Below are 14,865 nucleotides of genomic sequence, written 5' to 3'. Positions count from 1 at the left end.
TAATTCCTGTGTGGTAAAGAACGTGATGGAAACTGACAGGATGTCAATTTTGTGTTTCTTTGAATTTTGGTACGGTAACGAACATGACGGAAACCGACCGAATTCGTGTACACTCACAACCTCAACGTTGGAGTTTTACCAACGCCCAATTTGACCGACCAATGCTACCCTATTGGTTCATCTCAATTTTTATATTTCTTCGATTTTAGCTCATGTACCATAACGAACGTATCCGAAACCGACTGAATTCGTGTCGACTTACCGCCTCAATACCCGGGACCGACAACGCTTGGATTTTACCACCACCCAAGTTTACGAACCAAATAATTGTTGAATATTTTGGTGTTAGTTATGGTACAACAACACATGTAATCAAAACCAAACGAACTCGCGTCGACTCAACGCTTGGGTTTAACCATCGTCTAGATTTTATCGACCTGTCCGACGCAACACACCGGGTAAGACACTAGTTATAACTAAACATAAAGTTGCATGTATCTTTGTAAGTGTTTGACTGATTTTAAATTTAGGTAGTTTAAATAATAATAATAATAATAATAATAGTATATCTGTTTTGCAGGTTACTCTAACACATTAAACATTTTATTTGTATGTAAGACTAATTTAAATTCTAACACTAACATATTAAACGTTTTAGAATAAATTAATTTCATATTAATGTGTATGATTTTGAATTAAGGTAATATAGATATCAAGAAAAGTGATTTCATACACGATCTAGTAAATAATCCAGCCTTTGTTGTCGCGGTTCTTTTTCAATCTTCCTTTTTCTACCCTTATTTCTAACCATCATTTTAGTTTCCCTCCAACATAAGTTAATCCAAACAAACAATTTTTGTAAAAGCATAAGCTAATAAGTCTTTTTTGTTAAAAGTTGTTATTTAACTTAAAAAAGCAAATCCCAGGCACACCCATCATGTTCCTTTGCATGAGGTGTTTTCTGATACGTACATACAGATCGATCGTCCGTCCGTCCTTCCTAACAACTGCTACTGAACTTAACCTAACTCACATCACCAAACCCCCAATTCATGCAATCCAATCTTACACTATTATCAACCTCCGCCGTTGGATCTCATCCTACCAAACCCTACTCTCGTCACTCTTCTTCATCTCCTCACCGGCCACCTCTTCCCGCCCGCCCGTTTCCTCGTCTCCGGCCGGTCTCATTCAATCTCACACATTTCGGAGATGGCGTCACCCTCAATACATTGGCTTTCGAGAAGGCGGTGTTTGCCATATCGAAGCTAGGCGGCGCTCAACTCAATGTTCCCGCCGGCAACCGTTTAATTTGACCAGTCATATGACTTTGTTTCTTGATCAAGATGCTGTGATACTTGGTGTAAATGTGAGTGCTTTACACTTTACAAAATCTGTTTTTGATTTTAATTTGATTAAATTGTGTAGCTTTTGGCAAGCCAGGGTTTGGGTTAGAGGATGATTAGGGATACTTAAATAGCATAAAAGTTTGGGTGTGCACGGTTCAGTTTGAGTTGGTTTTGGGCTAAAACCGTATAAAAAACTGAAATTTTGGTTTATGAAAACCGTTCAGTTTTGGTTGTTTTCGGTTCCGTTTCGGTTCTTTTTCCAGTTTTGCCAATTGGGCTTGAAAATTTCGGGAAGGAAAGAAAATGTCTCAAAACAATGAATTTGGGCCTAAATTATTAATTAATAATAAAAAAGATGAAAATCTGTAAATTCGATTCGGTTTTTATTGTATGCAAAACCAAAATTGAGCTATAAGTTTACTCTCTACAAAAACATAAAACCAAACCGTGAGTTTTTGTTTCAGTTTGGTTTTTTCGAGTTAAATTATGCAAAACCAAAACCGAACCATAATTTAGTTTTTACAAAAACACAAAATCGAACCGCGAGTTTTTGTTTCGGTTTGGCTTTTTCCGTTTCGGATCTGTTTTTTTGGTTTAATGCACCCCTTACATGAAAGGAGGCATTTTTTGATTAGTAAAACATTTTGTTAATCGCATTATATGATCACAAATGGATCTGATAATTAGTTATGAAATCTTTATTTTGTTTTAACAGGATGAAAAATATTGGACTTTAATGCCTCCTTTGCCTTCTTATGGTTATGGTATAGAGCATCCTGGACCGAGATATGGGAGTTTAATTCGTGGTCAAAATCTCCGAGATGTTGTGATCACAGGTCAACGCAATTTTGATCATTTTTATTGTATGTTGCATATTGAGCTTATGATATGTATGCTAATCATGATAACAGGGTATAATGGTACTATTGATGGGCAGGGTGAAAGATGGTGGAAAAGGTATCGGCAAAAGCTTCATAACTATACACGAGGCCCGCTTGTGCAGATAGTGTATTCAAGTGACATTGTGATATCTAATGTTACTTTAAGAAATCCACCATTTTGGACACTTCATCCGTATGATTGTAAGAATGTAACCATAAGAAATATGACAATTTTGGCTCCCCTTTTTGAAGCTCCTAATACAGATGGTATCGATCCTGGTATGTACTATGTACGTATTTTGTTTCTCCATTTATTATTTTTATATGCTAGAAAGTTTTTGTTTATACCGTGGATGCTATGGTTTTAACAGATTCATGCGAAGATATGGTAATAGAAGACAGCTACATAAGTGTGGGTGATGATGCCATTGCAATAAAAAGTGGTTGGGATCAATATGGTATTGCTTATGGGAAACCATCAAAGGATATTCTTATTCGTAATCTTATGGTTCGTTCCATGGTGAGGTGAGATTTGTATGCAATTTCGTTCATCTTTTATGGCCTAAACTAATAATAATTGTATGCCATGGTGCTTGCATCAAATTTGCAGACTAGAATGTTTTCTCACTAGGGGGTTGTTATGTGTGTTTTGAAAGTAAGCATACACAAGTTAGAATAAGATAATCAGGTGTAATAAAATTGGCTTTAGGAATTAAGAAATAGAGTTTGGATGTGCTTGTGTAAATTTAATAACTTGGTGTTTTAATGTATTATAATACTGATTAATTAAAATTGATAGATAAAATAACCAAACATGCCCTTTTTTTCTGAAAGAGAAGTACAGCTTGTAAAATGTGAATAAAAGTTTTCAAATTAGGACAAAGAAAGGTTAAAAGAGTAATTTTACTTTGCATTTTGTATGAATTTTGATTATTTAACACCTAAACAGTCAAATAATCAGATTTATAGATAAATAAGCAAAATGACCCCTTTTAGGAAAAAGTGAAGATGGGTTGGAAAATTGGAATAAAAGTCTCAAGTTAGGACAAATTACCATTTACCCTCAGATAATCATGCTGCAATAGCGCAATTAGTATAACCTGCTTATTAATCAAATAAAAGTCTAACATGGATCCAAATTTGGTCGACTTCAACAGTGCTGGACTATCAATCGGGAGTGAAATGTCTGGTGGGATATCAAACGTGACAGTTGAAAACGTTCTTGTGTGGAACTCAAGACGCGTGATTAGAATAAAAACAGCTGCAGTCAGAGGGGCATACATCCGAGACATCAAATACAACAATCTTACACTTGAAAACGTACGGGTGGGAATAGTAATCAAAACCGATTACAATGAGCACCCCGATTCAGGTTTCGACCCTAAGGCGTTTCCTGTGATCAGTAACATAAGCTATAACAACGTTCATGGTGAAGGCGTGCGTGTGCCCGTTAGAATACATGGCAGTGCAGATATTCCAGTGAGGAATGTTACATTTAAGGATATGTCGGTAGGGACCACGTACAAGAAGAAACATATATTCCAGTGTTCGTATGTTTCAGGACGGGTGATTGGGAGTATTTTTCCGAAACCATGTGGGAATCTTGATCTTTATGATGAACATGGAACACTTGTCAAAAAATCTGTTTCTGAAAGTGCTTCAGATATAGACTATGATATCTGATCATGTATTCGACTTTTTTATTTTTTCCTTTTTGTATGTATCTTTTTTAGTGTAGGAATGTTGATATAGGAGGTGTGGTGATCTAATGTTGTTCCTGCTTTTGGTTTTGTAATACATGTTTATATGAACGAAAATATTTAAGGTGTACAGAAAATTTTGTAAATTTAAAGCACGTCAAACATTATCCTTAAATGAGTTCCAAGTTTGGTTGCCTATTATTTGTAAAGTTTCGAAGAAGTAAATATTGAAACGAGTAGGCGTAACTTTGAATTTTATTATTAATAAAGTGTTTGCGTTTTAATAATATAAATTCTTTAAGTTATTGTAGTTTTATTGTTATTTTAATAATAAAAATAAAAGATATGTTTAGTATTTTTGTATTTTCAAAAGAAAATTAAAAACATGAAAACCGGGATAAATTGGGACGACATCTTGCTGTTTAGGGAAAAGTGGAAAGAAACTAGAAGAAAGTAGGAAAGACTAATCATGTGATATGCGAGATAAAATGGGGAAAATAGGAGGGCTTCCTCTCATCTAATGCATGTTAAACATAAAAAAATTGTGTATGAATTATTTATATCAATTGCATTATCTAATTAACAAAATTGTTGATATGGTTAACTAAAATTTCAAAGTTACATTAAAATAATGTTACTTAGACTAAACGACTCTACTCATTTCATTCTACTACTTAGATTACTGAAGAGGTAGGGTCTCAGACCCACCTGAAAAGAGTTGAAGCCACCGTGAGAGGGTCCGCACCTTCCGCGGAGCATTGCTACTTACCAGTATATCCGACAACTTAGAAAGAATATGACGTGGGCGGAGGTCCCACCTTACGCCACATGCCACCACCGACATTCTAGAAGGATTGATTAAAAGATCATCTTAGGCATGGCACAAAAATTGGAGTAACTTGGTGAAAGAGATCTCCAACCAATAAGAGGGCGACAACACATCATCAATAGTACTACACATTACAAACATCACAATCAGTCAGCTGTCTTATCCACCAACTCTTCTTGAGCATGTGCAAGCTCGCTGATTGGTGGATCCCCTGACAACGCAGCCGACCCGCTTATTCTCTCCTCACATTCGGATATAAATACCACCCTAACACCAACGGTAAAAGGATTCTAATTCACGCACAAGTATTCACTAGTACTTAGCTCTCATATATTTTATCAGTCATCCATACTGATTCTCACGCTAGAGGGTGATTACGATAAGACCCCCCCCCCCCCTTTCCTTTTCGTAACAAGCTTACGGTGTTCTGTTTTCCAGGTTACTCCGTTCAGATCAACCAGATTGTGTATTACCCCCGTGGGAAAGACTAATTTTAACCTAAGGGCTAGTTATCTAAACCAAGGGCTAAACTAGTGTTTCTTCAATTACATACCCTTGATTACAAGATAACGGGTATGTTTGGCAAAACTAGCTGGTAGCTGTAGCTGGAGGCTGATGGCTGGTGGCTGGTGGTTTGAAGCTAGAAGCTTGTGGCTGGTGGTTTGAAGTTGGAAGTTGGTGGCTGGTGGCTTGAAGCTGGTAGCTGTAGCTTTTTAGATATATTTAGATGTTTGACAGAGTAGCTGTAGCTTTTAATAAAATGTATAAAATGACCAAAATGAGCATAACTAAAAAAATATAATAGTAAATGTATCTATTTTGAAAGGTTATTTAAGTAATTTAAAATGCTAAAAGATTGTAGCTTTTTTTAAACGCTACTAGTGAAAGATTTGTTTTGGTCAACATTATAATTCTTTCCATATTGACTTGCCTTTTATTACTCCTTAATTCTCGCTGCTCGTTATTATTTTGAGGCTCCTACCATGTTTAGTTTGATTACTTCCATGTATTTGTATGGTGGCTCTCATATTATGTATTTACAAAAATAATACCACAGAATATGAATACAAAAGAATTGTCTCTATCATAATTCTAGATGGTATCAAAGTGGTTCTAAGTATCCAAAAACCATAACGATGAAACCGACACCTAGCCTTATACCCGGCCTCACAAATGATCAGTACCAACCCTTTCTGAAGCATTTCGCAGGTTCGGTAAACGTCTCGCAAGATGAAAGTCAAGCCACTGCCAACATGACAAATAAGCCCGATCAAGATGAAGAGATCTTCTTGAAAACAAAAGAAAAAAAATACATACGAGCCTCCTATTATAATACCAAATGGGGAAACTATTCCTGTTGAGGGAAGGGGTGACTGCATATTACCAGGAGGCATTAAACTGAAGGGAGTACTAAACGTCCCTGAATTTAATTACAATCTTCTTTCGGTTAATCGACTAACCAATGATCTTCAGTGTGCCGTGACCTTTTTTCCTTATTTTTGTGTTATGTTGGGGCTCTGTTCGAGGGACTTGATTGGTGCGGGTAAGTGGAAGAGAGGTTTGTACCGAATGGGGATGATAGGGAATGAAAGAAAAGCCTTATCCACAACAATAAGTACATGGCACAAGAGGTTGGGCCATGCTTCAGAAGGTAAACTAATCAAGTTGATTTCTTGCAAAATATTTCTGTTAAGAATAAGAATAAGGTTTGTGATGCTTGTGCTAAGGCAAAACATACTAGTTTACCTTTTCCAATCATTACTATAAAAACACATGAATGTTTTGAACTCTTACATTGTGACATCTGGGGTAAGTATCGCACACCCTCCTATTCTCGAGCAAATTATTTTCTCACTATAGTAGATGACTATAGTAGATCTGTTTGGGTTTTCCTTATCAAACAAAAACATGAGGCTAGTGCTTGCTTGGTTAATTTCCACAGAATGATAGAAGTGCAGTTTGGGAAATCTATCAAAAGAATTAGATGCGACAATGGAGATGAATTCACATCTAATCTTATGATTGATTTTTATGGTAAACAAGGAATTTTATTAGAAACTACGTGCCCTCACACGCCCCAACAAAATGGGGTGGTAGAACGCAAGCATATGCATTTACTCGAAACAGCCCGAGCATTACGATTTGAAGCTAACATGCCTAAACGTTTTTGGGGTGAGTGTGTCTTAACAGCAGCGTACATTATAAATCGTCTACCTTCCTCAGTTGTTGAAAACAAAAATCCCTATGAGTTAGTTTTCAATAAAAAACCGGAATACAATCATATGAGAGTATTTGGTTGTCTTGCATATTTTAAAAGCAATGACACAAAGGGAGATAAGTTCACAATGAGGGGGAGGCCCGGGGTTTTTATGGGTTACCCACCAGGAACAAAAGGGTATAAAGTCTATGATATAACAAGTGGCAAAATAATTAGCTCTAGAAATGGCATGTTTTATGAAGAAAACTTTCCGTTTGCTGCTGTTTCTCAAGAAACAAATAAAGTTGATCCTTTTGATCATCCATGTGGGCCAATCCATGACTTTCATGGATCAATCTATTATTTATACAAAAGAAAATAGACGTGCACAAAAAAAACCGGTTCCGGAACCTAACTGGTGGAACCGCACCGGAACCGGTTCCAGTTCCAACCCGGTTGGAACAATACCCGGTTTGGGTATTTTTGTACCCGAAAATCGTACCCGGTTCTCCTATTTGTATGTCAGTACCAGTTCCAACCCGGTTCCTACCCGGTTCTTAATTGGAACCGGTTCGGTTCGTACCCGGAAAAACCGGTTCCGACGGGTTTTTTTTGAAGGGTCAAACAAAAGTCAAACTAGCCGTTGGAACCGGTTCCAACGGTAATATAGCCGTTGGAACCGGTTTTTTAGACACCAATTAGCCGTTGGAACCGGTTCCAACGGTAATATAGCCGTTGGAACCGGTTTTTGAGACAATAGATCCGTTGGAACCGGTTCCAACGGTAATATAGCCGTTGGAACCGATTTTTGATGCCCAAACCTATATATAACTTGTTTCCATTAAAAACTAACTATTACAAACCTATATATAACTTGTTTCCTATATTTAAAAACTAACTATTACAAACATTATTAAAACATAAACGATACTAAACATAACAACTAAAACATAAAAAACAAAGTCCGTCGTTTTAATCCGGGAATACTTATTTTTGGGTTGTAGAGCCGGACGACTCTCCCACTTCCGTTTTTTTAGCTTCCAATCTTCTTTTCTCTCGACAATACTTATTCGTATGTTTTCGTAATGTCGAGTTGGATCCTGCTTTAAGAAACTTCGAGCAATATTTGCAACGTGCCAACTCATGTGAGTCGGTCATGAGACACAAATCGTAATGAACCCAAACATCGGGGCATCTTGTTGTTTCGATCACCATAACAACGTCATCATTGGTTGCCATTTGTTGTCGGTTTAAGGTTAATTGTGGTTTGGAGTGTGTTTTATAGTTTTGGAAGTGGTTTAACAAGTAAACAAACAAACCTTGCTATTTATAGTAAGAAAATAACCTATTTATAGTTAAAAAACCGGTTCCAACGGTCAAAAACGGCTATATAGCCGTTGGAACCGGTTCCTAACGGCTCTAATATTTAAATTTCAAAAAAAAACGGTGGAACCGGTTTTTACGTAAAAACCGGTTCCGGTTCATACCCTACCCGGTTCTTAAAAGTTCGCATATCTAGGCATCAGTTCGGGTCGGGAACCGAACCGGTTCTAGATTGGAACCGGTGCCATTTTACAACCTGGTGTGAAAAAACCGGTTTGGAACCGGTTCGGGTTTTCCATTTGAACCCGATTTGTGCACCTCTAAAAGAAAAGATGGCAGTACCCAATTTGATAAAAGGCAAAACGAAGAAAATGACCAAAGCCCAACCAACCATAACTCAATTAATGATGACATTCAAAGCCCATCAAGTGAGGCCCACCAAAAGGTTGATGACTCGGTTGCCCAGCAAGAAACAACAACCACTAATAAGCCTAATGAAGATGCTGATCAACACCTAAACAATCAACCTGATGAAAATGTTGGCCCAATCGGACCAACAAGCCAAGACGAGCCTAAAGCTGTGGAAACCAGGCCCAAACGGAACCGAACACATCCGAAACATCTAAACGACTTTATCGATCGACACTACACAACCCGCTTCCAACCAAGAAACATCCACGGTACACCCTATTGCCAACTTTATTTCATATGAAAAATTTTCTAATTCTCACAAGGCTTTCCTAACGGCCATCACATCCCATGATGAGCCAAAACATTTTAAGGAAGCCATGCAGGATAAAAGATGGATAGAAGCCATGAAAACCGAAATACGAGCTCTCGAAGAGAACAAAACATGGACACTTGAAACATTACCTAATGGGAAACATGCCATAGACTCCAAATGGGTCTACAAAATGAAGTACAAGCCAAACGGGAAAGTTGAACGACATAAAGCTCGGCTCATCGCAAAAGGATTTACACAATTAGAAGGGGTGGATTTTCATAACACCTTTGCCCCAGTTGCAAAATTGGTCACGGTGAGGGCCCTTCTGGCCGTTGCTGTAAAAAAGGAATGGATCATTCACTAACTTGATGTTAATAATGCCTTTTTGCACGGCGATTTGGATGAGGAAGTATATATGAAGATTCCTCAGGGATTCTCTAAAGAAAATGAAACTCGTGTGTGCCGTCTTAGAAAGTCACTTTATGGCCTTAAACAAGTCTCTTGTAATTGGTATCACAAATTTACTACTGTCCTACTTAGTTTCGGTTTCTCCCAATCTAAGTCAGACCATTCCCTTTTTATACATCATCGAGAAGGCATCTTTGTAGCCGCCCTCATTTATGTTGATGACGTAATTCTAGTGGGAAATGATCCGGTTTTCATCCAGCAAACGACGACTCACCTCGACAATAAATTCAGTATTAAAGACCTTGGTGTACTAAAGTATTTCCTTGGTATTGAAGTGGCACGTACCTCAAAAGGTTTAGTCCTAAGTCAAAGAAAATACACTCTTGACATTTTGGAAGTTTGTGGGATGCTAGGTTGTTGCCCGAGCGCCTTTCCGATGGAGCAAAATTTAAGGTTAAAAAAGAATGAGACGGAACCACGAGTAGATGCAAATCAATTCAGACGCTTAGTTGGGAGGCTTTTGTACTTGCAGGCTACTAGACCTGACATCGCTTACTCTGTTAATGTGCTAAGCCAATTTGTTAGCGACCCACGACAAAGCCACATGGAAGCCGCTACTCGAGTTTTACGGTATTTAAAAACAACTCCTGGTCAAGGCATCATTCTCACTCGAGAAGGCGGAACCAAACTAACCGCCTATTGTGACGCCGATATCGATTGGCTTGATTGCCCCTTCACTAGGCAATCAAGAACAGGTTATCTTATCCTCTTGGGTGATGCCCCCATATCATGGAAAACTAAAAAGCAGTCTGTTGTTTCTCCCTCATCAGCAGAAGCGGAATATAGGGCCATGGCTGCAACGGTAAGTGAAGTTCTATGAATGCGATGGCTACTAAAAGAACTCGACATCGCCCCTACTGGTCCAACTCCCCTATTTTGTGATAACCAAGCTGCTCGCCACATTGCAAATAATCCAGTTTATCACGAACGAACCAAGCATGTAGAAATGGACTGCTATTTTGTTCGTGAAAGAGTGGAGTCTCGAGACATTCAACCAATGAACATTGACACGAAAATGCAGATTGCCGGCTTGTTTACAAAGGCATTGGGAGCCCAACAACTACGTTTTCTACTCGACAAGATGGGCATTCGAAATCTCCATGCTCCATCTTGAGGGGGAGTGAAAGATTTGTTTTGGTCAACATTATAATTCTTTCCATATTGACTTGCCTTTTGTTCCACCTTAATTCTTGCTGCTCGTTATTATTTTGAGGCTCCTACCATGTTTAGTTTGATTACTTCCAGGTATTTATATGGTGGCTCTCATATTATGTATTTACAAAAATAAGACCACATAATATGAATACAAAAGAATTGTCTTGTTGACACTATCATAATTCTAGAACTAGTAGGAGCTTCAAGCTTTAAGCTTTTTCTCATGACCTAAAAGCTTCAAGCTCCTTCAATCAAACAAGGCTTTTAATTGAGTAGGAGCTTTTTCTTAAAAGCTTGAAGCTAGAAGTTCTTAAAAGCCCCTAAAAGCTCTCTGCCAATCATGCCCAACATCTATCAACTATTGGATTCATTAAATATGTACCAAACGTTAGAGGGGATGATCTTTATCTCGTCATTGTTAAAACATAATTGCAACTCATGATCCATCATGAAGATAATGTCGATCAACAATTATTATGTTAACTCAAGTTACTTTATAATCTTGAGTACACAAATATAATGTTGTTTGATGAATATTAGGCTTTTAATGACACTAACATTCTCAACACTACAAAGCTAAAGCTTGGTTGTAATCCATTTTTGTCCAAAAGAAAAGGAAAAACTTAAGGGATGGATTGATGGATGGAGGGTAAATAATCGGTCTACTAGAAGCATATACCAACATATTTTGCCAAGGAACACTCATACTAGAGTTCTATTACAACCAAGCCATGTATGATGCGAACGTTACGTCATATGTTGATACATGGCACTTACCATTCAGCTGAAAGCTACTAGTAACATAAGTCACTAGTGAGGGTTGAAGCCTTTTATCACTTGGTTGAGAGGATTCACAGGTATAATTAGGCCAAACGTCTCTCGGAATTAATTGCTCCTGGAATAGTTTATCAAATAGGAACATGCTGGTAACAAGCTAAGTCTTTCTAAATTAATGTTACCCATAGATTAAAACAAGAACAAAAAGTGGAAGACTAGGGCAGTGTTTGGTATACAGAAATGACAGTAAGAATGAAATGATTCATTACGTAGGAATGAAAAAAGTGGTGTTTGGTTACTCAATGAAATGGAATAATCCATTACACATGGAATCACATTCCATCAAAACCATTCCTTCTCATCCCCATTCTTTTTTTTCATTCAATTCCTCCTTCACCCTACTTTCTTAACACCATCACCTAACAACCACCACCACCACCACCACCGCCGCCGACGCCGTCACCATCACCACCGCCGCCACCATTTTCATCGCCGGAGCTACCACTGTCGCTATTGTAGGGGTGTTTTTTTTTGTGTAAAAAGTATTTTGAGATAGAAGTGTTTTTATTATTTCTATCTCATTTCTACAATTTTTTGGATACCAAACAATAAACATTAATAATTGATTTCATTCTTATAGGTTAACCAAACAAGAAAAATGAATGATAATGATCTATTTCATTATATTGTCCATTTTATTCCTTCTCCTATTTCATTTCCCCTTCATTCCATTACTTTTAACCAAACATACCCTAGAAGAAGTACTACGGGAGAAATAAATAATAAAGGGGACATAACATGTATTGAACTTTGAAAAAGTAGAAAAAAATAAATAAAAGATATGTACCCTTAAAGTTAAAGTTGTTGGTAGTGGCAATAATTAAAACAAGTGGCAACTAATATCAAAGAAAAAATCGTTAATTTAACTAACACGTTTACTTAGTCTTCAATTCAGTCAATAATAATTAGCCTAACCACAGTCAAGTCTCTTGGATATTTAAATAAAATATTATTCTGACCTGCTCAATTTCCAGTTTTCCACAACGAAATGACTTGAAAAATGGGCCAAACTAGAATATAAAACCATGTGTCACATTCGGTTCGTATCTGTTGGAGTACCGAGTACGTGTTTGAGAGTATTTATGTGCGCATTTGTGTATTATAGCTAGAGGGGTAGTGTAGTCCTTTTTCATTTGTTTGACACAAACTGTCCTGTGGTCCTCCATATGAAGTCGCCATGATATATTCTTTTTGCTTCCTATATTTTGAGGAGTTTTTTTTAATCATAATGAAAACACCTATTACACACATTTCTCTAACATGTGCGGTATGGATATCTATTATTACGCTTAGGTTTTGTGAACCGTATGTTTGTTGTCTCATGCTGTTTTAAAATACTTGTTGGAATGCTCATTACTCAATATCCGATGTTGGATTCACCTAAAACAATGACTTTAAATAGTCAATTCTCATTTATATGTATAATAACATCAAAGTTATTTAACAACTTTAGCATTCTATTTACAATATTTTTAAAATTATATAATATATTAGGTTGGATAAACAGGTTCAATAATGAGTCGGGTGTTATCTAACACTTTACCTGTCTTATATCCATGAAAAATTATAAACCTCAATCACATATTTAGTCACAAAACTTGGGTTCTTTTTACTATTCTTAATTCAAATGTGATAGTGGTGTTAATTAAAAAATACGAGTGTGAGAAAACTTAAAAAGTAATTGCTTTTATAAATCCATACAAAGGGTTGGTGTAATTATTTGATATTTTGGCTGTCATTAGATGGGAGACGGCAATTTCCAATTTTCCACTCTTCCCCTGCCACATTCTTTAATCCTTTTTCTATGCATGTCTATCCATAGCTACAATATTTAATCAAAACTCTCCTATTTTGACCCTTAAAAGCACCTCATGTAACATGCTATTCTAAAATATGACTGTATCCTCACAACTTACATAACTCAATATCAAGATTGAGTTCGTAATCTAATTATAGTAATAAAGACACTATATCAAGATATTGTTTTCCGCCTTCAATCAACAAAATGATAAATATTCTTCTAAATAATCACTATAGCAATCTCTAGTGATGCCCTTTAATAATATAAGATCGAATAATTGATGATGTAGGTTTTTTTCTTTAGTTTTTAATCTTGATATCTTCTTCAATTGGATGCTTAAATAATGCTATAATCAATAAAGAGACTATGCATTTGTGTATATGTGTTTTACTAGAGCAAAGGGGAAAGTTCAAAGTGTTGAATGAGTTTGGTATATAAAGACAAGGTTGAATATAACTCCGACAACTTTATGCCGATCACATAGTTGCTTCCACGATAACTTGCATAAGCATTTTGTAATTTATGTTTTAAAACGTTGTGAAGTGTCTTTTCCATATTTCTTCACTTTATTTGCAAAGGAATCTCATGCCTATACATACCTAGATGCTTAGTCTTGAACTTGTAACATCTTTCAAGGATTAACACTCAAATGGGCTAATTTCTTTATAGTTTATTTAACCCAAATCACCATACACTTCTTCTTTGTTTGACACCATATTTTCATCAAAACTGGGAATTCTATATGTAGATTTGAATGGAAGGCATACCCTAATTGATCAAGGTTCTTTGCAGATCAAGTGTTTTTGTTGATTAAGGTTTGTTCTTGATCATTATTTTTTTCTTGATCAATTTCACTATTTTCATTCGGCCTGTATGCTTATAATATATTATGCAATAATTATGGATGATTATGGCCTTTTGTAGTAGGACTGTTGGTTTTTATTGGTCCCAAGTATTTCATTTTTGCCGGCGCTGGTCCCAACTATCACTTTAACTGCCGACGGTCCCAACTTTCACACATGTGTCTGCCACCAGTCCACGACTAACCGAGTACTAACTCCGTTATGTTTTAGATGACGTGTCCATCCTACGTGTTAAAAAACCTTGACGTGGCTGCTTGCGTGTATATTAATAACAAAAAACCAATTTCCTTTTCTCTTTTCTGTTTTGTCTCCAGTCCCAGGCCCCCCGTTTCCCGGCGTTGCTCTCCGGCTGCTGGAATCAGTAGCTACGTGTCCACCCTATTATCTCCTCATTCACAAAATGCTTCCAAACTCCAATTTTATTCATCCCCAAACACCCCTCACCATATGGCCGTCGCCGCTGCCGCTGCTGTCACCGTCGCTTCTGCCACCACCACTCTTCAAAAATATCCGGTCACATTTCAATCTCGATACCCACAAATCCATTCCGTCAATTCACCAACTCTCTCATTCTCCGGCGGCCTCAGGCTCCGTGACCTAACCATCAAAACCAAACCCAGATCTCACCGCCTTCCACAGTCAACGCCATCGCCGCCTTCCATGGCCGACTCCACCATCGCCCTCGACAACCGATGGATTCGAGTTCAGTTGAGGCGACGGAGAGGGTGTCTCAGTCGG

The 14,865-nt window shown here is 37.2% G+C and overlaps 1 pseudogene across 1 annotated transcript; it reads left to right on the top strand.

Moving 5' to 3' along the window:
- Window positions 1-1,052: 1,052 nt before the first annotated feature.
- On the top strand, window positions 1,053-4,005 carry LOC143565296 (putative polygalacturonase; annotated as a pseudogene). The gene is made up of 5 exons (XR_013141038.1): window positions 1,053-1,369; window positions 2,065-2,185; window positions 2,261-2,509; window positions 2,602-2,755; window positions 3,388-4,005. The product of XR_013141038.1 is annotated as a putative polygalacturonase (transcript).
- Window positions 4,006-14,865: the final 10,860 nt, after the last annotated feature.

The sequence above is a fragment of the Bidens hawaiensis genome, unplaced genomic scaffold, assembly GCF_021521415.1.
Source record: "Bidens hawaiensis isolate Kalapana, Puna unplaced genomic scaffold, B.hawaiensis_p1.1 tig00001206_1, whole genome shotgun sequence".
Taxonomy (NCBI): Eukaryota; Viridiplantae; Streptophyta; class Magnoliopsida; order Asterales; family Asteraceae; genus Bidens; species Bidens hawaiensis.
The sequence above is the reverse complement of the archived record's forward strand: the minus strand, read 5'-3'. Positions and strand labels throughout refer to the sequence as shown.